Source organism: Scyliorhinus torazame, chromosome 5 (genome assembly GCF_047496885.1).
Source record: "Scyliorhinus torazame isolate Kashiwa2021f chromosome 5, sScyTor2.1, whole genome shotgun sequence".
NCBI lineage: Eukaryota > Metazoa > Chordata > Chondrichthyes > Carcharhiniformes > Scyliorhinidae > Scyliorhinus > Scyliorhinus torazame.
In genome coordinates this window covers 96421308-96444238 of record NC_092711.1, presented here as the reverse complement: position 1 = coordinate 96444238, position 22931 = coordinate 96421308, and the positions used below count along the sequence as shown (strand labels likewise).

At 47.3% G+C, this 22931-nt stretch overlaps 1 protein-coding gene and 1 pseudogene across 1 annotated transcript in view; both read right to left on the bottom strand.

Annotated features, from left to right (window-relative positions):
• Positions 1-22931, bottom strand: part of LOC140419064 (uncharacterized) — a 205732-nt gene that overhangs the window by 173953 nt on the left and 8848 nt on the right. The gene's annotated exons all lie outside the window — the stretch shown is intronic.
• Positions 10036-11128, bottom strand: LOC140417809 (sodium/potassium-transporting ATPase subunit beta-1-like; annotated as a pseudogene).

The following is a 22931-nucleotide window of genomic DNA, read 5'->3' as shown; positions in this document are numbered from 1 at the left end:
ACATGAAGTGTCTACTGCTTTCCAGATCCCTTCCTTTCAACTCACTTTTCAATTCGACTGCTTTGCATTATTCTGAAACTAAATTCAGATTTTGTGATTGCTTTGTGGAACATCACCATTCAGTCCATGAATGTGATTCTGAGCATTCATTTGAATTCTCTGCTCCACTCCTAGTCTGACCTCTGTACCCTGGATGTCCTGCACTGTTCCAATGAAGCTGAATGGTAGGTCAGAGAACTCATCTGTTGATCAGGCACATTCATTTCAACAATTTCAGATCGTAACCATCATTCAATCTTTCAGACATTAGATGTTGATAGTGGTTCGTCTGGTATAATTTTAAATTCGGACCTGTCTTTTGGTTCTTTTCTTGGTCTATTAGTTTTTGTACTTCTCTCATTATTACAATATTGCCCGGTACCATCATCCTCTTTGTCATTTAATCACTCCATTTATCAATCCCATCATAAGATCATTTGTTATTTCCTCCCCAGCCCCTCTCTTTTTCCTGACTCTCTGCTGGCACTGTTTAAATCTAAGTATTTTTTCCTTCTTTCTGTCTGTTAATCTAAGTTAGCAATCATATGGAATGGTGAAATGTATCTGCTGCTTTTAATGTCTACCCCATTCTGTCTCTCTTTGTTTCTATATTTGGCTCAGTCTCCTTCACTCTTACATTCTCCCTATCTGTGTCTCTAGCGCTTTCCCCCTTTCTGCTCTTTCTTCTCTCTATTCGCTCAATGCCAGTGAGGAGCTAAGTTTCACTGGATTGATTCCTGAGATCAGGCAGTTGTCCTTGGAGGAGAGGTTCTGTGGGATGAGTCTGTTCTCTCTGGAGTTGAGAATAATGCAAAGCAGTCGAATTGAAAAGTGAGTTGAAAGGAAGGGATCTGGAAAGCAGCAGACACTTCATGTTGTTCCAAGGGAAGTGTTTTAAAAAAAATTTTTTTTTTAAATTCTCCTCCATTTTCACATTTTCTCCCACATTTACATCCATCAACAATAAACAATAATGGACTTCCGGGTGCGGCGATGACCAGCTGAGGCGCACGTTTCGGCAGCTCCCGGTGAAACGGACTGTTGGGCTCTTGATCGGAGCCCCAACGGCAATTTTGACGGCTAAAAACACTGTGCGCTAAACCCCCTGAAATCCCCCCTGGATACGGATGGAAAAAGGAGGAGAAAGTAGCCGGATTGCAGTGGATCCTTTAGAAGAGCGGCAAGGAAGGCAAGCAAAAACCAAGATGGCGTCGGAAGGTGGCAGTTTAACATGGGGCCCTGAACAACAAGAGTTCTTGAAATGCTGTGTGGAAGAGCTCAAAAAGGAAATGAAGAGAGAGCTGTTTGCCCCGATACTACAGGCGATCGAAGGGCTAAAGGAGGAACAAAAGACCCAGGAGCGGGAGCTTCGGGTCGTGAAGGCAAAGGCAGCCAAGAATGAGGACGACATACAGGGCCTGGTGGTGAAGACGGAGACGCATGAGGCACATCAGAAACGATGTGTGGAAAGGTTGGAGGCACTGGAGAACAACGCAAGGAGGAACAACCTGAGGATTCTTGGTCTTCCTGAAGGTGTGGAGGGAGCGGACGTCGGGGCATATGTGAGCACGATGCTGCACTCGTTAATGGGAGCGGAGGCCCCGGCGGGTCCGTTGGAGGTGGAGGGAGCATACCGAGTGATGGCGTGAGGACCGAGAGCAGGAGAAATTCCCAGAGCCACAGTGGTGAGATTCCTCCGTTTTAAGGATAGAGAAATGGTCCTTAGGTGGGCAAAGAAAACTCGGAGCAGTAAATGGGAGAACGCGGTGATCCGCGTTTATCAAGACTGGAGTGCAGAGGTGGCGAGAAGGAGGGCGAGCTTTAATCGGGCCAAAGCGGTGCTTCATAAAAAGAAGATAAAATTTGGAATGCTGCAACCGGCAAGACTGTGGGTCACATATCGAGGGAGGCACCACTACTTTGAGACGGCGGATGAAGCGTGGACTTTTATTGTGGAAGAAAAACTGGAATGAGCGGGTTATTAAAAAGAACGTTTGAACAGAGTGTGGGGCGAATGTGGGGGGCAAAGAGGGGGGCTAAAAAGGGGGGAAAGAGGAGTTTTATGTACTAATCCTGCGATGTGGTAACTTTTCTCTCTCCCGCAGGTGGTGATGGGGGGAGGAGGGGAGGTGGAGGAGATGGGGTGTTGGCCATTGGGGGCGGGGCCAAGGGAGAAGCGCGGGCTTGGTTCCCGCGCTATGATAATCATGGCGGGAATAGAGAAGCAGGAAGGAGGGGGCGTCGCACGGTGCGAGCCGAGGTCACGGGGGGAAGCCGAGGTCGGCCAGAGTTTGCTGACTTCTGGGAGCAACATGGGGGGAGTAATTACGCTAGCGGGGGATCTAGCGGGGGGGGGGGGGGGGTGGGAGGGGGGAATTACTGGGTTGCTGCTGCTGGGGAGAGGGGGGAGCTGGTATGGGAGGGGATGGGCGGGGGTGGGCACCGCCTGGGGGAGATACAGCTGCGTGGGAACCGGGTGAGGAGCTGGAAAAAGGTGATGGCTAATCGACAAGGGGGGGTAGGAAGCCCCCCAACCCGGCTGATCACGTGGAACGTGAGAGGGCTGAACGGGCCGATAAAGAGGGCACGGGTACTCGCACACCTTAAGAAACTTAAGGCAGATGTGGTTATGTTACAGGAAACGCACCTGAAACTGATAGACCAGGTTAGGCTACGCAAAGGATGGGTGGGGCAGGCGTTCCATTCGGGGCGAGATGCGCAAAACAGGGGGGTGGCTATATTAGTGGGGAAGCGGGTAATGTTCGAGGCAAAGACTATAGTGGCGGATAACGGGGGCAGATACGTGATGGTGAGTGGCAAACTACAGGGGGAGACGGTGGTTTTGGTAAACGTATATGCCCCGAACTGGGATGATGCCAATTTTATGAGGCGGATGCTAGGACGCATTCCGGACCTAGAGATGGGAAAGTTGATAATGGGGGGAGATTTTAATACGGTGTTGGAACCAGGGCTGGATAGGTCGAAGTCCAGGACTGGAAGGAGGCCGGCAGCAGCCAAGGTACTTAAAGATTTTATGGAGCAGATGGGAGGTGTAGACCCGTGGAGATTTAGCAGACCTAGGAGTAAGGAGTTCTCGTTTTTCTCCTATGTCCATAAAGTCTACTCGCGAATAGACTTTTTTGTGCTGGGAAGGGAGTTGATCCCGAAGGTGAGGGGAACGGAGTATACGGCTATAGCCATTTCGGATCACGCTCCACACTGGGTAGGCTTGGAGATAGGGGAGGAAACAGGAGGGCGCCCACCCTGGAGAATGGACATGGGACTAATGGCAGATGAGGGGGTGTGCCTACGGGTGAGGGGGTGCATTGAAAAGTACTTGGAACTCAATGATAATGGGGAGGTCCAGGTGGGAGTGGTCTGGGAGGCGTTGAAGGCGGTGGTTAGAGGGGAGCTGATATCAATAAGGGCACATAAAGGGAAGCAGGAGTGTAAGGAAAGGGAGCGGTTGCTGCAAGAACTTTTGAGGGTGGACAGACAATATGCGGAAGCACCGGAGGAGGGACTGTACAGGGAAAGGCAAAGGCTACATGTAGAATTTGACTTGCTGACTACGGGCACTGCAGAGGCACAATGGAGGAAGGCACAGGGTGTACAGTACAAATATGGGGAGAAGGCGAGCAGGTTGCTGGCACACCAATTGAGGAAAAGGGGAGCAGCGAGGGAAATAGGGGGAGTGAGGGATGAGGAAGGAGAGATGGAGCGGGGAGCGGAGAGAGTGAATGGAGTGTTCAAGACATTTTATAAAAAATTATATGAAGCTCAACCCCCGGATGGGAGGGAGAGAATGATGGGCTTCTTGGATCGGCTGGAATTTCCCAAGGTGGAAGAGCAGGCAAGGGTGGGACTGGGAGCACAGATCGAGGTAGAAGAAGTGGTGAAAGGAATTAGGAGCATGCAGGCGGGAAAGGCCCCGGGACTGGATGGATTCCCAGTCGAATTCTATAGAAAATATGTGGACTTGCTTGCCCCGGTATTGACGAGGACCTTTAATGAGGCAAAGGAAAGGGGACAACTGCCCCCGACTATGTCTGAAGCAACGATATCGCTTCTCTTAAAGAAGGAAAAGGACCCGCTACAATGCGGGTCCTATAGACCTATTTCCCTCCGAAATGTAGATGCCAAGATCCTGGCCAAGGTAATGGCAATGAGAATAGAGGAATGTGTCCCGGGGGTGGTCCACGAGGACCAAACTGGGTTTGTGAAGGGGAGACAGCTGAACACGAATATACGGAGGCTGTTCGGGGTAATGATGATGGCCCCACCAGAGGGGGAAACGGAGATAGTAGTGGCGATGGATGCCGAGAAAGCATTTGATAGAGTGGAGTGGGATTATTTGTGGGAGGTGTTGAGGAGATTTGGTTTTGGAGAGGGGTATGTTAGATGGGTGCAGCTGTTGTATAGGGCCCCAATGGCGAGCGTGGTCACGAATGGACGGGGATCTGCATATTTTCGGCTCCATAGAGGGACAAGGCAGGGATGCCCTCTGTCCCCATTATTGTTTGCACTGGCGATTGAGCCCCTGGCAATAGCGTTGAGGGGTTCCAAGAAGTGGAGGGGAGTACTTAGAGGAGGAGAAGAACACCGGGTATCTTTGTATGCGGACGATCTGCTACTATATGTGGCAGACCCGGCGGAGGGGATGCCAGAAATAATGCGGATACTTGGGGAGTTTGTGGATTTTTCAGGGTATAAATTGAACATGGGGAAAAGTGAGTTGTTTGTGGTGCATCCAGGGGAGCAGAGTAGAGAAATAGAGGACCTACCGTTGAGGAAGGTAACAAGGGACTTTCGTTACCTGGGGATCCAGATAGCCAAGAATTGGGGCACATTGCATAGATTAAATTTAACGCGGTTGGTGGAACAAATGGAGGAGGATTTCAAGAGATGGGATATGGTATCCCTGTCACTGGCAGGGAGGGTGCAGGCGGTTAAGATGGTGGTCCTCCCGAGATTCCTCTTTGTGTTTCAGTGCCTCCCGGTGGTGATCACAAAGGCTTTTTTTAAAAGGATTGAAAAGAGCATCATGGGTTTTGTGTGGGCCGGGAAGACCCCGAGAGTGAGGAAGGGATTCTTACAGCGTAGCAGGGATAGGGGGTGGGGCTGGCACTACCGAGCCTAAGTGAGTATTATTGGGCCGCTAATATTTCAATGGTGAGTAAGTGGATGGGAGAGGAGGAGGGAGCGGCGTGGAAGAGATTAGAGAGGGCGTCCTGTAGGGGGACTAGCCTACAGGCTATGGTGACAGCCCCATTGCCGTTCTCACCGAGGAACAACACCACAAGCCCGGTGGTGGTGGCTACACTGAAGATTTGGGGACAGTGGAGACGGCATAGGGGAAAGACTGGAGCCTTGGGGGGGTCCCCGATAAGAAACAACCATAGGTTTGCCCCGGGGGGAATGGATGGGGGATATGGAATGTGGCAAAGAGCAGGAATAACGCAACTGAAAGATCTGTTTGTGGATGGGAAGTTTGCGAGTCTGGGAGCGCTGACCGAGAAATATGGGTTGCCCCAAGGGAATGCATTCAGGTATATGCAACTGAGGGCTTTTGCGAGGCAACAGGTGAGGGAATTCCCGCAGCTCCCGACACAAGAGGTGCAGGACAGAGTGATCTCAAAGACATGGGTGGGGGATGGTAAGGTGTCAGATATACATAGGGAAATGAGGGACGAAGGGGAGACTATGGTAAATGAACTAAAAGGGAAATGGGAAGAAGAGCTGGGGGAGGAGATCGAGGAGGGGCTGTGGGCAGATGCCCTGAGCAGGGTAAACTCGTCGTCCTCATGTGCCAGGCTAAGCCTGATTCAGTTTAAGGTATTACACAGGGCGCATATCACTGGAGCACGGCTCAGTAAATTTTTTGGGGTGGAGGATAGGTGTGCGAGGTGCTCGAGAAGCCCAGCGAATCATACCCATATGTTTTGGTCATGCCCGACACTACAGGGGTTTTGGATGGGGGTGACAAAGGTGCTTTCAAAAGTAGTAGGGGTCCGGGTCGAACCAAGCTGGGGGTTGGCTATATTTGGGGTTGCACAAGAGCCGGGAGTGCAGGAGGCGAGAGAGGCCGATGTTTTGGCCTTTGCGTCCCTAGTAGCCCGGCGCAGGATATTGCTTATCTGGAAAGAAGCCAAGCCCCCGGGGGTGGAGACCTGGATAAATGACATGGCGGGGTTTATAAAGCTAGAGCGGATTAAGTTCGTCCTAAGGGGGTCGGCTCAAGGGTTCACCAGGCGGTGGCAACCGTTCGTCGAATACCTCGCAGAAAGATAGATGGAATGGAAAAAAGAAGGCAGCAGCAGCAGGCCAGGATCGGGCGGGGGGGGGGGGGGGGGGGGAGGAACCAGAAGGACTCTCAGGGTTGTTAATATATACTGTATAATATGTATAGGTCGTTGCTACAGATAATTATATATTGGACTGTTAAATTATATTTTTGGAGAGTGTTACTTGTGATAAGGCAGTTGCCAATTAGGGTTAGTTTTCATTTTTGTTATTTATTATTGATTCATTCATTTTTTGTTTATAAAATAGGTCATTGTTATTTGTGTTGTTATAATATTGTGTAAAGGATGCACAATGTACTGTGTTGGTTGACCAAAAATTTTCAATAAAATATTTACAAAAAATAAAACAATAAACAATAATCAGCAAGATATGTCAGTCCCCATAATAACAACAATGATCCCATCTACCCACCATCCCCCAAACCTCAACCCGCATGTTTACATAAACAAATGACAAAAATAAATCAGGGATTACCTGTAGCCACCCTTAATCTTACACTGCTCCCCCCCCCCTCCCCCCCCCCCCCCCCCCTCCCACCCCAGGTCTCCAGCTCCTCCCGTCCACTGCCTCTTGTAAAACTCCTCCCCCTACCCTCGGTTTCTTCCCCCCCAACTTTCCACCCCGGCTAGACCACTCGGACCCTGTTCTGCCAGGCTCCGATGGCCGCAGCCCCTCCCCCCACCTCACTCCCGTTCACTGGCCGGCACAAACCGGCCAGTGTGGAGGCCCCCGCCCGGGTCCCTTTCCCACTTGCCCGGCCCCAGGAAAGCCCAAAGATCCCCTTTTAGCACACAAACCCCGCCTATCCACCTACACCCCAAAGAACTCTCATTTTGAGTGAAAGTCCCGTCCCTTCCCTTGTCCAAATATATACCACCTTGGCTCCTTTAATCTCTACACCCGCGCGCAGTGATACAAAAAAGAAGAAAATACAGTCATGAGGTTACATCGGCACATGGCCATCCCTCAATTTGTCAGTTCTGCCACAGTCCTTCTGCTTTCGCAAACTCCTCCGCTGCTTCCGCCGTTCCAAAATAAAAGTCCCTGAGCTTGTAAGTCACCCTCAGCTTCGCTGGATATACAATGCCGCACCGCACCTTGCTAATGTACAGTCCCTGTTCACCCGGTTGAAGACAGCCCGCCTCCTTGCCAGCTCCACCGTAAAGTCCTGGTATACACGTATACCAGCTCCAGCCCACTGCACCACCCGCTTCTGCTTGGCCCAGCTCAGGACCTTCTCCTTCACCCTTTACCTACGGAAGCACAGAGTCACTGCCCTTGGCGGCTCACTCGCCTTTGGTACAGGCCTCCACGACCGATGAGCCTGATCCAGTTCATATCGGGAGGGGTCCTCCCCCTACCGCAGTAGTTTTGCCAGCATCGCGGCAAAATACTCAGTCGGCTTCGGTCCTTCAACTCCTTCGGGCAGCCCCACAATCCTCAAGTTCTGTCACCTGGATCTATTTTCCAGGTCTTCCATTTTTCCTCGCAGATCCTTGTTAGTATCCATCACCTTCCACATCTCTTTCCCCATCGAGGCAAGTTGATCACCGTGCTGCAAAAACGTCTCCTTCACTTCCTTCAGCGCCTCCCCTTGCTCTCGCACCTCCGCCACTGCGCTTGCCACCTCCATCCTCACCGGGGAAACCGCCTCCTCCACCAGCACACACAAGACTTCCCTCATCTCCTTCCTCACCGTCTCCATGCATTTCGCAATCTGCGCCAACTGCTTTTCAAATTCCGCAGCCATCACCTTGGTTATTTCTTCAGCCATAAGCAGTGCGGCCTTCCCTGGTGCTCCAGCCTCCATTTTTCCTGGTGACCCCGCGGTGACCTTTCCACTCCCCGACGGACCTCCAGCTGTTTTTTTTTCGGCCGTTTTTTTGCTCACCCTCGACATTTTGCTTTGGGTTTTTTTCCCCTCCTGTGTCTTCTCGGTGCCTTCTCCCTTCTTCTGCCGCCTCCGCGGACCCTGGGACCGGACTTAAAGCCCCGAAATTGCCGTTCCCGAGCGGGGGCTCTCCATTGTGCGGCTGCCTCCCGCCCGCCGTCACCAGAAGTCCTCCAAGGGAAGTGTTGTTAAGTTCATAAGATATAGGAGCAGAATTAGGCCATTTGGCCAATCGAATCTGCTCCGCCATTCAATCATGTCTAATCTTATCCTGGCCGTAATTCCACCATCCTTCCCATTCTCCATAACCCTTCAACCCATTACCAATTAAAAATCTGTCTAACTCCTCTTGAAATTTACTCACTGTCCCAGCATCCACCGCACTCTGGGGCAGTGAAGTCCACAGATTCAGCCCTTTGGGAGAAATAGTTTCTCCTGAACTTTGCTACCTTCACTCAGTCATCCAGCCTGTTAAGACACCAACAAAGTCACACTAAGGAGAAGGTTCACAAAGGGCCGAGATCAACATCGACGCTGTGGGAAGGGATTCACTCAGTCATGGTATGAGCTGATACATCAGCAAGTTGTCAAGTGCCTGCAGGGATTGGATTTTGTTGTTTGTGCTGCTGTTAATCAAATCCAGGATTGATGGTCTGACAATATCTGCTGATGTTAACAAGCCCTATAACTGGCTACAGTTAAATACTTTCAGATGTCACTGATTTTCAGAGCTACAACGACCCATTTTAAAAGCACCATCTGTGATATTCTCCTTTAGTCACCAACTCTCTTTTTTAGGTTCATGAGTTTTATTTGTTGATGCTTTAAATCGGTTGGAGTATTGATCCCTCAACAAGTTTACAGATGTTACATTGCACACCATGAACGCCATCCTACTGCATTGGTTTAAAATAAAGATTATGATTTTACCAGTGACTTTGGTATCTTTTATAATTACACTTTGCAAAAGATTTTACAACTGCATAAATATAAAATCTTCCATGAAAATGGTTTAAAACATTTCTAGACACCACCATGTGATGGTTCCAGCAAACAACTTTAATAACTAATCACAATAGCTTGATAGCCAGACCCAGATCTCAACACGGATTGAAGATTAAACAGACCTAAAAGGAAGTGTAATAAAACCCATCACCCTACACTTAACATTGCCCCCCAAAAATGCAACTTTTCCTCCCTCCCCGACACAAACCTCAGAGTTCAGTATATTCATACACATGGGCATAACAGAAACAAAATCAAATACCATGGCAATTTTCAGAGTATTTACAACTGGGAAAGCAAAGTGTGCTTAAAAACGGCAACATAATTTGAAGGACCTGTGAATGCTCTACAGTAATGTACACTCAAACTCACACAAGGCACAAGGCAGCAATACCCAAGAACACAAACACTGCTACACATTAGTGGAATTATAATTTACAGTAATGGGCATACCCATAGCTCAAGTATTATCATTTACAGTGGAATAAATATGTACTACTATTACTTTTATGATACGTACCTAGGTAAATGCAGAAAGCTAGTGTAAAGCATATAGATTAAGTGTAAGTCCCATATATACGACAGTTTGTTCTAGACTAATTTGAAATAAAGGGGCAAATTGTGTTATGCAGTTATCAGCTCGTGATCTCAAATTTTACTTCAAAACGTCCCGGAAATGAAAATCGCTTTTTGTCACAAGTAGACTTCAAATGAAGTTACAGTGAAAAGCCCCTAGTCGACACATTCCGGCGCCTGTTCGGGGAGGCTGGCACGGGAATTGAACCATGCTGCTGGCCTGCTTTCAAAGCCAGCGATTTAGCCCTGTGCTAAACCAGCCCCAAAGTGGTCCTTGTCACTATAGTTAATATTTTCACCATACACTTTACACTCAATGCGCACTTCCGTATTCTGTTTGACGTTTATAAACTGAATAGCAACAAAGAACTGAAGGTATTTTTCCTGCAGACGCTTGCCATGTATGGGTAGTACTGCAAAGGAAAGCCGCTGAATCCTCCAAGTCCAAAGATGTGCAGGTTAGGTGGATTGGCCATGATAAATTGCCCGTAGTGTTGGGTGGGCTTACTGGGTTATGGGGATAGGGTGGAGGTGTGAACCTTGGGTAGGGTGCTCTTTCCAAGAGCTGGTGCAGACTCGATGGGCCGAATGGCCTCCTTCTGCACTGTAAATTCTGTGAAAACTATTTCACAGGTCCAACTTTATCTCAGTCTTCTTTCTTTGCTGCACAATGAATGGGAATAATAAACGGATTATAATTGATTTGCAACTCTTCTGCAAGTTCGGTGGAATTCTTTGGAGGCCCGGGATAAAAGTTAAGAATCCTGTTGAGCTTCGGAACAATGCGGGGTTTTCAGCATAACCGTAATTAGGATCATTTAATCCAGAGCAAGTCTTAAACCACGTCCGGTAAAATCTGCACGCTCTCTTCTGTCCTTCTGAATCGTCCAGAGGGCCTGCATGAATGTAGGCTGGAGGAATCTCTTCACAGTTCTCAAAAGGAGTGTTGCCACCCTGACTGGAGTCATTGTAAAGATCCAAGAACGTGTTCAAACTTTTCGCAAAACTTTCGCAGGAGTTTGGGTCTGACATACTAAAGGAACTTTCTGTTTTGAACAAATACAGCGTTTGTGATAGTCCTGGGGGTGCAACTCTGTCTTGGTGTTTGGGTTCAAATGGACTAATCGTGAGCAGCAGCGCTTGAATGGTTCCAATGAAGATCCCAGCGAGGCAGCCATAAAAGATCAAGAAGAACCAGAATATCTTGAGCCAACGACTGCCGGTCCTGCCTAAAAAGTGCTTTTTTATTTCGGAATCCCAGAGGAATTTCTTCCAGTCTCCACCTGCCTCCTTGCCCTTGGCCCGGGCCATGCTGTCTCGAGGAGGCTGCGCGGGGGATTGTGGGAGAGTTTGAGGAAAGCTTGGCCTCGCTGTTGAGCTGATGCTGGCCGGCGGCGCGCGCACTCCCTCGCGCGGCGGCCGTTGCTTTTCAAACAAGAAAGGGGCGGGGAGGGGGGGGGGGGGGTTGCGGAGGAAGGGAGGGGGAGGGGGAGGGGCGCGGGCTTGGGTGGGGGCGGGGGGGGGGGGGGGGGGGGCTGCGGGAAGTGGAGTTGAGAAGCTCCAGGTGTCAGGAGTCCCGCGGAAGGTGAAGCTTCATTCAGGAACTCTGAACAGGAACAAGACAATCCTGAACTTTTACTTCAATCCGAAATTGATGTTTGATCCAAAATCTACAATTCAGAGTTTGAAAGGTTCCACTGATTGACATCTCCAATTAGAAAGTGCTGATTAATCATTGCTGACAATTGTCACTCACACATTCCTCACAGTAACATGTCCATTGTGAAATTACATTATCAAGGAGCATTAAACTAAACTGTGAAATATTTCACAGGCACATCAATAAAAACTTCATCAATCAATATTGATATTGATGAAACTTGGAAGTCACTGAGTTCAATGATTTCTGACACAGCAGCAGCAGCCAGGGTTAGGGGATAGAGCGGGGGAGTGGGCCGAGGTTGAGTGCTCTTTCACAGGGTCACTGTAGACTCGATGGGCCAAATGGCCTCCGTCTGCACTGGAAAGATCCGACAGGATTCGAAGGTAAAGGTGGAACCCACAACACAGATTGGTTTGAGAGCCACTCAGCAGAGATGACATCTGTCATTGAAGCAAAAAGCAAAGCCGACCTGATGTACAACATAAACCCAACACCGAGAACATGGCATCACTTGAAAGTAGTCAAGACAGTTATGTAAAACACGGAGAGACTGTGCAAATAAACACTGGATCAGCCACCGTCAATAACTCCAAACGGCCTGTGATAACAGAAATCTATGTGCTGTGTGTGATGGGAAGAAGAGGGCTCTGGGTCTGACCATCACCAATGACGTTCGCTGAAATCCCAGATGGTGACATCCTGACAGATGTAAACAGATGTCCCGCTGGGTTGAACATGACTGTCAGCTGTGCTCCGTCAGACGGACATCTCCCAGTCGCTGTCTGACTCTCCTGCAGCTTCCTGTCATGGTTCAGTTGGACAAGACCATTGATTGCTCAACAAGCAGAAAGGTGCCTGGCAAGGATGGAATACCAGCTGAACTGCTCAAACACAAAGTCCCATCGACTGTCACACCTTCACGACCTCCTCCTCTGTTGGGAGGTCGGAACCATTCCATGTGCATGTTGCTAAAATCATCACAACTGATAAAAATAGCAGGGACAGAGGAGGTTGCAGCAACTACAGGAATGTCTCACTCCTTAGCAGCACCGGGAAGACCTTCACTAGGGTCATGTTTAAAAGATTCATCTACTTGCAGACTGAGTGGATACAAAAGCACAGTGCAGTTTCTGTGCTGACAGATCGACAGGAACATGATCTTCTCCACACACCAGCTGATAATAATAATAATCTGCATTGTCACAAGTAGGCTTATATTAACACTGCAATGAAGTTACTGTGAAAGCCTCTTATCGCCACATTCCAGCACCTGTTTGGGTACACAGAGGGAGAATTGAGAATGTCCAAATTACCCAACAGCACCTCTTTCGGGACTTGTGGGAGGAAACCCACGCAGACATGAATAGAACGTGCTGACTCTGCGCATTCAGTCACCCAAGCCGGGAATCAAACCTGGGACCCTGGCGCTGTGAAGCAACAGTGCAACCTGCCCACTGTGCTACCGTGCCGCCCAAAGTGAACAATTGGTGTTTAATCTAAAGAGTCTGTGCTGAGAAAAGTGAAGTTCTAATTACTGAGTGAAAGTAAATCTTTAAGTATGAATTGCAATTTACTTGTACAATTGTAAAAGGTAGTGAAAAGTTGGATTCACTGAAGTTAATCTTCAGCCTTAATGTTGTGCATTGGATTTCACAATCTTTTGGAAGCTCCACCTCTTTAAGTCTTTTTGGTCTAAGAACGTTGAAGCTTTGGTTACCTGTGAAAGCTGATCGTTTTACTTTTATTTTTCTTTTGTTTTATTTGAGTCACTTGGAAAAGTGCCTGAAGAAAGAGGGGAAAAAACAAATTTGGGCAACTCTGAAAAAGTTGACAAATGAATTGAGAATACAAAGTTTAAAATGGTGTTTGATTCATTTCATATCTGAAAATAAAGTTACGTAAAGTCAACACAGTTGTGCGCATTTGAGCATGTTTGCTCCAACACCTTTGAGAGCAGAGAAGTTAACCCTTTCCACTGACAGCACGGTGATGATTTAAACTAAAGACTTTGCCTTTTCAAGATTTGGCTTCATCCCATTTGGTATCTTTCAAGACAAAATGTTTAAGAATGGAAAATATCAGAGTTATCTCCAAACTAATTGCAAATTCCTGTTCTTCTGTCTCTGATCTACAAATATATTATGTGAATATTAAATTGGACAATAAAGTTCCTCAGTTGTTGCTTGAAAGTCTGTGTTGTTCTGAATGATGACAGTATTAACCTTCTCCCTAACCTGTCCTAATCCTTCTGTCCATTCGCCAACTGAAACCAGAGACTCCTTGACCTCAGGGTGACATTCCCTGTCTGCCTAGTTATTCCTTTAAATCAAGCCCTAAATTGTTGGTGGATTGTTTCATCCTGCTGCCATATTTCAACAACAAATGTTGAAATGTTTGCTCCACACCCACAGGGTTTCATCTGTTTAAAGCCACAAACAGAAAGGTCCATTTTTCTCCTGGAGTTTGAGACATGATGCAGAGTTTCAGCCAATGTGGAGAGGCCGTTCACCTGCTCTGCGTGTGGGAAGGGATTCACTCAGTCATCGCACCTCCTGACACACCAACTTGTTCATACTGATCAGAGACCTTTTAAATGTGAGAAGAACTATAAAAGCAGAAAGGATTTACTGATACATCAAGGCACTCACACTGGGGAGAGGCCATTCACCTGCTCCAAGTGTGGGAAGAGATTCACTTGTCCCTCCCACCTTCTGACTCACCAATTTGTTCACACTGATCAGAGACCAATTAATTGTTCTGATTGTGAGAAAACATTTAAAAGCAAAAAGGATCTTCTGTAACACCAGCACACTCAAACTGGGGACAGGCCATTCACCTGCTCCAAGTTCGGGAATGAATTCACCCGATTACCTCACCTTCTGAGCCACCATCGAATTCACACTGGGGAGAGACTGTTCATCTGCCCTGTGTGTGGGCAGGAATTCATTGATTCTTCCGACCTTCTGATACACCAGCAGGTTCACACTGGGGAGAGACTATACACTTGCCACTCGTGTAACAAGAAATTCACTCAGTCATCCCACCTTACAACACACCAACGTATTCACACTGATCAGAGACCTTTCAAATGCTCTGATTGCGAGAAGGGATTTAAAAGTAAATGGAATCTGCTGACACATGGTTCACAATGGGGAGAGGCCGTACACCTGCTGTGTGTGTGGGAGGGGATTCGCTCAGTCAAACAACCTGCTGAGACATCAGCAAGTTCACAGGCGACAGCAGGGGATGGATTCTGCTGTTATTCCTGCTGTGAATCACATCCAGGACTGAATGATGTCTGGATGACTGTTTCCAGTGGGGTTCCACAGTTCTCTGGTACATATGAATGATTATGAAATTTGCAGATGATACAACAATTCTGCGCATGGTTGACATTGCGGGAGAAAACCATGGACTGCAGGAAGATATCAGTGGACTGGTCAATTATAAAGTGAGATGATTCATTAATTATCACAAAACTGAAATCAATCTGATCATCGTTCATAGAATTACGGTACGTGGTCCGTTAATCAAATCTAGGGGATACAGATGAAGTTGGCATTGTAAGAGCGAAGACGTCTGCATTTTTCAGTCAATTAATCATTTGAGAGGTTTAGATATTTTTTTTTTAAATTGAGAGTATCCAATTTTTTTTTTCCAATTAAGGGGCAATTTAGCAAGGCCAATCCACCTAACCTGCACATCTTTGGGTTGTGGGGGTGACCCCATGCAGACATGGGGAGAATGTGCAAACTCTACACAGTCAGTGACCCAGGGTCGGGATTCAAACCCGGGTCCTCAGCGCCACAATCCCAGTGCTATCCACTGCGCTACATGCCGCCTTGAGAGGTTTAGATATTAACAGTCAACAAAAATGCGTAGCACGGTGGCACACTGGTTAGCACTGCTGCCTCACAGTGCTGCGGACCTGGTTTCGGCCCCGTGTCACTGTCCGTGTGGAGTTTGCACATTCTCCCCGTGTCTGCGTGTGTTTTACCCCCACAACCCAAAGATGTGCAGGGTAGGTGAATTGGCCACGCTAAATTACCCCTTAATTGAAAAAAAAAGAATTGGATATGCTAAATTTATGTAAAAAAACAATTATCAAAAACATTTCAGTTAATTCCAGATAAAAGGTAACTTCAGCTCAATGGAAGAAACTGATTGGTGAGAAGCTGATGAATCTTTATTTATTTTAATCTTAAGTTTATTTTGCTTAAGTCAACTAATCAAATAACTAAAGACCTGGCCGGGGATTCCAGTCCTGCTCCACTTGAGTAAACCAGGATACTTCTCATGTCCAGAACAATCACAAGTGCAGGAAGTGACATCAGCTGGAGCAGCGAGCAAGGCAGTGGTCGAGAGGTATGTTTGTGATTGGTGGGGTATTTCCAGTGGGATTCTAGATTTCTCAGGACATGATTCCGTGCTTCTTGAGTTATGTATCAATGCTTTAGACTTTAACATGAGGACAGGATTATGTCATTTGTGGTCCTGTTTTTGACAGTGAGAAAGAAAGCTGCAGACATTTATTATTAATTTATGGGACGTGGGCTTCACTGGTTAGGCCAGCATTTATTGCCCATCCCTAGATGCCCTTCAGAACGTGGTGGGGAGGTTCTTTCTTGAACCGCTGCAGTCCTTCAGGTGTCAGTACACCCACTGTGCTGTTAGGGAGAGAGTTCCAGGATTTTCTCCCAGCGACAGCGAAGGAACGGTGATATATTTCCCAGTCAGGGTGGTGAGTGACTTGGAGGGGAGCCTCCAGGTGGTGGGGTTCCTAGTGATCTGCTCTTGGCCTTCTAGATGGTAGTGGTCATGGGTTTGGAAGGTGCTGACTAAGGAACATTGGTGAGTTACTGCAGTGCATCTTGTATATGGTGCACACGGCTGTCACTGTTCATCGGAGATGGATGGTTTGAATGTTTGTGGAGGAGGAGCAATCAAGCGGGCTGCTTTGTCCTGGATGCTGTTGAGCTTCTTGATGTTGTTGGAGCTGAACTCATCCAGGCAAGTGGAGAGTATTCCATTACACACCTGACTTGTGCATTGCAGATGGTGGACAGGCTTTGGGGTGGGGGCGGGGCGGGGGGGGCAGGCTTTGGGGTGGGGGCGGGGCGGGGGTGGGGGGAAGACATGAGTTACCCTTTGCAGGATTCCTAGTCTTTGACCTGCCCTGGTAGCCGCAGTATTATTGTGGCTCGTCCAGTTCAGATTTTGATCAATGGTACCCCCCAGGATGTTGATTGTGGGGGATTCAGCGATGGTAATGTAATTTAATGTTTTGTGAGGGCCACAAAGAATCCAGCACGAGTTTTAAGGATACAATGTAATAACATTTATTTACAATAACATATATATATATATATAACAGCAGCAGCAACTTCCCTTGCTGCACACTGCTTCCTGCTGGTTCCAAACTGGCCAGCTTTTTTTCCTTGGAGTTTATTAATGGTTTCTCTGCCCCCCTCATTGGGGAAGCTCATACTCCCACAGGATTGTGGGATTGTCATTAGTCCCCAGCCAATGGTAAGCAGGCAGATTACAACAAATGTCAAGGGGCGATCGTTAGATCCTCTCTTAAGAACATAAGAACTAGGAGCAGGAGTAGGCCATCTGGCCCCTCGAGCCTGTTCCACCATTCAATGAGATCATGGCTGATCTTTTGTGGACTCAGCTCCACTTTCCGGCCCAAACACCATAACCCTTAATTCTTCAAAAAACTATCTATCTTTATCTTAAAATTTTTTTAAATGAAGGAGCCTCTACTGCTTCACTGGGCAAGGAATTCCATAGATTCACAACCCTTTGGGTGAAGAAGTTCCTCCTAAACTCAGTCCTAAATCTACTTCCCCTTATTTTGAGGCTATGCCCTCTAGTTCTGCTTTCACCCACCAGTGGAAACAACCTGCCCGCATCTATCCTATCTATTCCCTTCATAATCTTATATGTTTCTATAAGATCCCCCCCTCATCCTTCTAAATTCCAACGAGTACAGTGCCAGTCTACTCAACCTCTCCTCGTAATCCAACCCCTTCAGCTCTGGGATTAACCTAGTGAATCTCCTCTGCACACCCTCCAGTGCCAGTACGTCCTTTCTCAAGTAAGGAGACCAAAACGGAACACAATACTCCAGGTGTGGCCTCACTAACACCTTATACAATTGCAGCATAACCTCCCTAGTCTTAAACTCCATCCCTCTAGCAATGAAGGACAAAATTCCATTTGCCTTCTTAATCACCTGTTGCACCTGTAAACCAACTTTTTGCGACTCATGCACGAGCACACCCAGGTCTCTCTGCACAGCAGCATGTTTTAATATTTTATCATTTAAATAATAATCCCTTTTGCTGTTATTCCTACCAAAATGGATAACCTCACATTTGTCAACATTGTATTCCATCTGCCAGACCCTAGCCCATTTACTTAGCCTATCCAAATTCCTCTGCAGACTTCCAGTATCCTATGCACTTTTTGCTTTAAGACTTATCTTAGTGTCGTCTGCAAACTTGGACACATTGCCCTTGGTCCCCAACTCCAAATCATCTATGTAAATTGTGAACAGTTGTGGGCCCAACACTGATCCCTGAGGGACACCACTAGCTACTGATTGCCAACCAGAGAAACACTGATGGCCAACCAGAGAAACACTTGGGCAGCACGGTAGCATTGTGAATAGCACAATTGCTTCACAGCTCCAGGGTCCCAGGTTCGATTCCCGACTTGGGTCACTGTCTGTGCGGAGTCTGCACGTTCTCCCCGTGTGTGCGTGGGTTTCCTCCGGCTGCTCCGGTTTCCTCCCACAGTCCAAAGATGTGCAGGTTAGGTGGATTGGCCATGCTAAATTGCCCTTAGTGTCTAAAATTGCCCTTAGTGTTGGGTCGGGTTATGGGGATAGGGTGGAGGTGTGGGCTTGGGTAGGATGCTCTTTCAAAGAGCCGGTGCAGACCCGATGGGCCGAATGGCCTCCTTCTGCACTGTAAATTCTATGAGAAACACCCATTAATCCCCACTCTTTGCTTTCTATTAATTAACCAATCCTCTATCCATGCTACTACTTTCCCCTTAATGCTATGCATCTTTATCTTATGCAGTAATCTTTTGTGTGGCACCTTGTCAAAGGCTTTCTGGAAATCCAGATGTACCACATCCATTGGCTCCCCGTTATCTACCGCACTGTTAATGTGCTCAAAAAATTCCACTCAATTAGTTAGGCACGACCTGCCCTTTATGAACCCATGCTGCGTTTGCCCAATGGGACAATTTCCATCCAGATGCCTCGCTATTTCTTCCTTGATGATAGATTCCAGCATCTTCCCTACTACCGAAGTTAAGCTCACTGGCCTATAATTACCCACTTTCTGCCTACCTCATTTTTTAAACAGTGGTGTCACGTTTGCTAATTTCCAATCCGCCGGGACCACCCCAGAGTCTAGTGAATTTTGGTAAATTATCACTAGTGCATTTGCAATTTCCCTAGCCATCTCTTTTAGCACTCTGGGATGCATTCCATCAGGTCCCGGAGACTTGTCTACCTTTAGCCCCATTAGCTTGCCCATCACTACCTCCTTGGTGATGACAATCCTCTCAAGGTCCTCACCTGTCATAGCCTCATTTCCATCAGTCACTGGCATGTTATTTGTGTCTTCCACTGTGAAGACCGACCCAAAAAACCTGTTCCTCATCTCCCATTATTAAATCTCCCTTCTCACCCTCTAAAGGACCAATATTTACCTTAGCCGCTCTTTTTTGTTTTATATATTTGTAGAAACTTTTACTATCTGTTTTTATATTCTGAGCAAGTTTACTCTCATAATCTATTTTACTCTTCTTGATAGTTTTTTAGTAGCTTTCTGTTGCCCCCTAAAGATTTCCCAGTCCTCTAGTCTCCCACTGATTTTTGCTACTTTGTGTGTTTTTTCCTTCAATTTGAAACTCTCCCTTATTTCCTTAGATATCCAAGGTCGATTTTCCCTCTTTTTACCGTCCTTCCTTTTTGTTGGTATAAACCTTTGCTGAGCACTGTGAAAAATCACTTGGAAGGTTCTCCACTGGTCCTCAACTGTTTCACCATAAAGTCTTTGCTCCCAGTCTACCTTAGCTAGTTCTTCTCTCATCCCATTGTAATCTCCTTTGTTTAAGCACAAAATACTAGTGCTTGATTTTACCTTCTCACCCTCCATCTGTATTTTAAATTCCACCATATTGTGATCGCTCCTTCTGAGAGGATCCCTAACTATGAGATCCTGTATCAATCCTGTCTCATTACACAGGACCAGATCTAGGACCGCTTGTTCCCTTGTAGGTTCCATTACACACTGTTCTAGGAAACTATCGCGGATACATTCTATAAACTCCTCCTCAAGGCTGCCTTGACCGGCCTGGTTAAACCAATCGACATGTAGATTAAAATCCCCCATGAAACTGCTGTACCATTTCTACATGTATCGGTTATTTCTTTGTTTATTGCCTGCCCCACCATAATGTTACTATTTGGTGGCCTATAGACTACTCCTATGAGTGACTTTTTCGCCTCACTATTCCTGATTTCCACCCAAATGGATTCAACCTTATCCTCCACAGCACCGATGTCATCCCTTACTGTTGCCCGGATGTCATCCTTAAATAACAGAGCTACACCACCTTCCTTACCATCCACTCAGTCCTTCCGAATAGTTTGATACCCTCAGATATTTAACTCCCAGTCGTGACCATCCTTTAACCATGTTTCAGTAATGGCCACTAAATCATAGTCATTCACGATGATTTACGCCATCAACTCATTTACCTTAATCCGAATACTATGAGCATTCAGGTAAAGTACACTTATGTTGGCTTTTTTACCTCTATTCTGAATCTTAACACCTCGATCAGTAATCTCTCCTAAGTTATATTTCTTTTTAACCTTTCTCCTAATTTTCCTTGTCGTTCAACCCATATCTTCATGTAACAACCTGCGGCGTCATTTACCATTAATGTTTTCACTTCCCGTTTTATTCCTTTTAGTATTCCTGGTCCTATTCACTGAGCCGAGCACCCCCCCCCCTCCCCCCTCCCCTCCTCAGTCACTGTACCTTGTACTGTCGCCCTTTTTGATTTTTGACTGTGGCTTCTCTGCCTTACACTTTCCCCCTTACTGCCTTTTGTTTCTGTCCCTGTTTTACTACCTTCCAACTTCCTGCATCGGTTCCCATCCCCCTGCCACATTAGTTTAAACTCTCCCCAACAGCTCCCCAGGACATCGGTTCCAGTCCTGCCCAGGTGCAGACCGTCCGGTTTGTACTGGTCACACCTCCCCAGAACTGGTTCCAATGTCCCAGGAATTTGAATCCCTCCCTCTTGCACCATCTCTCGAGCCACGCATTCATCCTATCTATCCTGACATTCCTACTCTGACTAGCTCGTGGCACTGGTAGCAATCCTGAGATTACTACCTTTGAGGTCCTACTTTTTAGTTTAACTCCTAACTCCCTAAATTCAGCTTGTAGGACCTCGTCCCATTTTTTACCTATATCGTTGGTGCCTATGTGCACCACGACAGCTGGCTGTTCACCCCCCCCCCCCAGAATGTCCTGCAACCGCTCCGAGACATCCTTGACCCTTGCACCAGGGAGGCAACATACCATCCTGGAGTCTCGATTGCGTCCGCAGAACCACCTGTCTATTCCCCTTACAATTGAGTCCCCTATCACTATAGCCCTGCCATTCTTCTTCCTGCCCAGCTGCACAGCAGAGCCAGACATGGTGCCATGAGCCTGGCTGCTGCTGCCTTCCCCTGGTGAGCCATCTCCCTCAACAGTATCCAAAGCGGTATATCTGTTTTGCAGGGAGATGATCGCAGAGGACACATGCACTGCCTTCCTACTCTTGCTCTGTGTTTTGGTCACCCATTTTCTATCTCCCTGAGTACCTTTCACCTGCGGTGTGACCAACTCGCTAAACGTGCTATCCACGACGTCCTCAGCATCGCGGATGCTCCAAAGTGAGTCCATCCGCAGCTCCAGAGCTGTCAAGCGGTCTAACAGAAGTTGCAACTGGACACAGTTCTTGCACGTGAAGGAGCCAGGGACAGTGGACATGTCCCTGGAGGAGATGGTCATTGTCTGCCACTTGTGTGGCACGAATGTAACTTGCCACTGATCAGCCCAAGCTTGGATATTGTCCAGGTCTTGCTGCATTTGGACAAGGGTTGCTTCATTATTTGAGGAGTCGCGAATGGTGCTGAACATTGTACAGTGTTCCGCAAACATCCCCACTTCTGACCTTATGATGAAGGCAGATCATTGATGAAGCAGCTGAAGATGGTTGGGCCGAGGACACTACCCTGAGGAACTCCTCCAGTGATGTCCTGGAGCTGAAATGGTTAGCCTCCAACCACCACAACCATCTTGCTTTGTGCCAGGTCCGACTCCAACCAGCAGAGAGTTTTCATCCTGATTCCCATTGACTCCAGATTAGCTAGGGCTCCTTGATGCCATACTCGGTCAAGTGCTGCCTTGATGTCAAGGGCAGACACTCTCACCTCACCTCTGGCATTCAGCGCTTTTGTGCATGTTTGAACCAATGCTGTAATGACTGCAGGAAGACATCAATAGACTGATCAGCGGGCCAGAAAAGTAGTAAACTGAGGTCAATCCAGAGAAGCGCGGGGTAATAATTACATTTGGGGAGGACAAACACGGCAAAGGGAAACAGTATGAATGGTTTGATAGTGAGGTGTAGAGGGACAGAGGGGCATTAGAGTTCATGTCCACAGATCCCTGAAGGTGACGGGAGAATGAAATAAAATGAAAATTGCTTATTGTCACAAGTCGGCTTCAAAGGAAGTTACTGTGAAAAGCCCCTAGTCGCCACATTCCGGCGCCTGTTCGGGGAGGCTGGTATGGGAATTGAACCGTGCTGCTGGCCTACTTTGGTCTGCTTTCAAAGCCAATGATTTAGCCCTGTGCTAAACCAGCCCCTTGAGGTAGATACAGTGATTGTAAAGGCAGAGAGGATACTTTGTTATTCACGGTGACATAGAGTACTGGAGCAGGGAATATTCCCAGCAATTTCTATTGGAGGAAAGACCTGAAACCCCTCTCTCCACAAATGCTGCCAGAGTTGCTGAGTATTTCCAGCATTTTCTGTTTTTATTATAAGATCAGGGAGATTATACTGGAGCTGTCCAAATAACTAGTTAAACCACAGCTGCATTACTGAGTACAGTTCTGGTCACCACATTACAGGAAGGATGTGTTCATACCAGAGAGGATGCAGAGGAGATTGACCAGGATGTTGACACAAATGGAGAATTTTAATAATGAGGAAAGATTGGAGAGGCCGAGGTTGTTTTCTGTGGAACAGAGAACGCTGAGGAGAGATTAACTGAGGTGTTTAACATTATGAGGTGCCCGAATAGAATGGATAAGAAGGATCTATTTCATGAACAGATCAATAACCAAAGGGTTT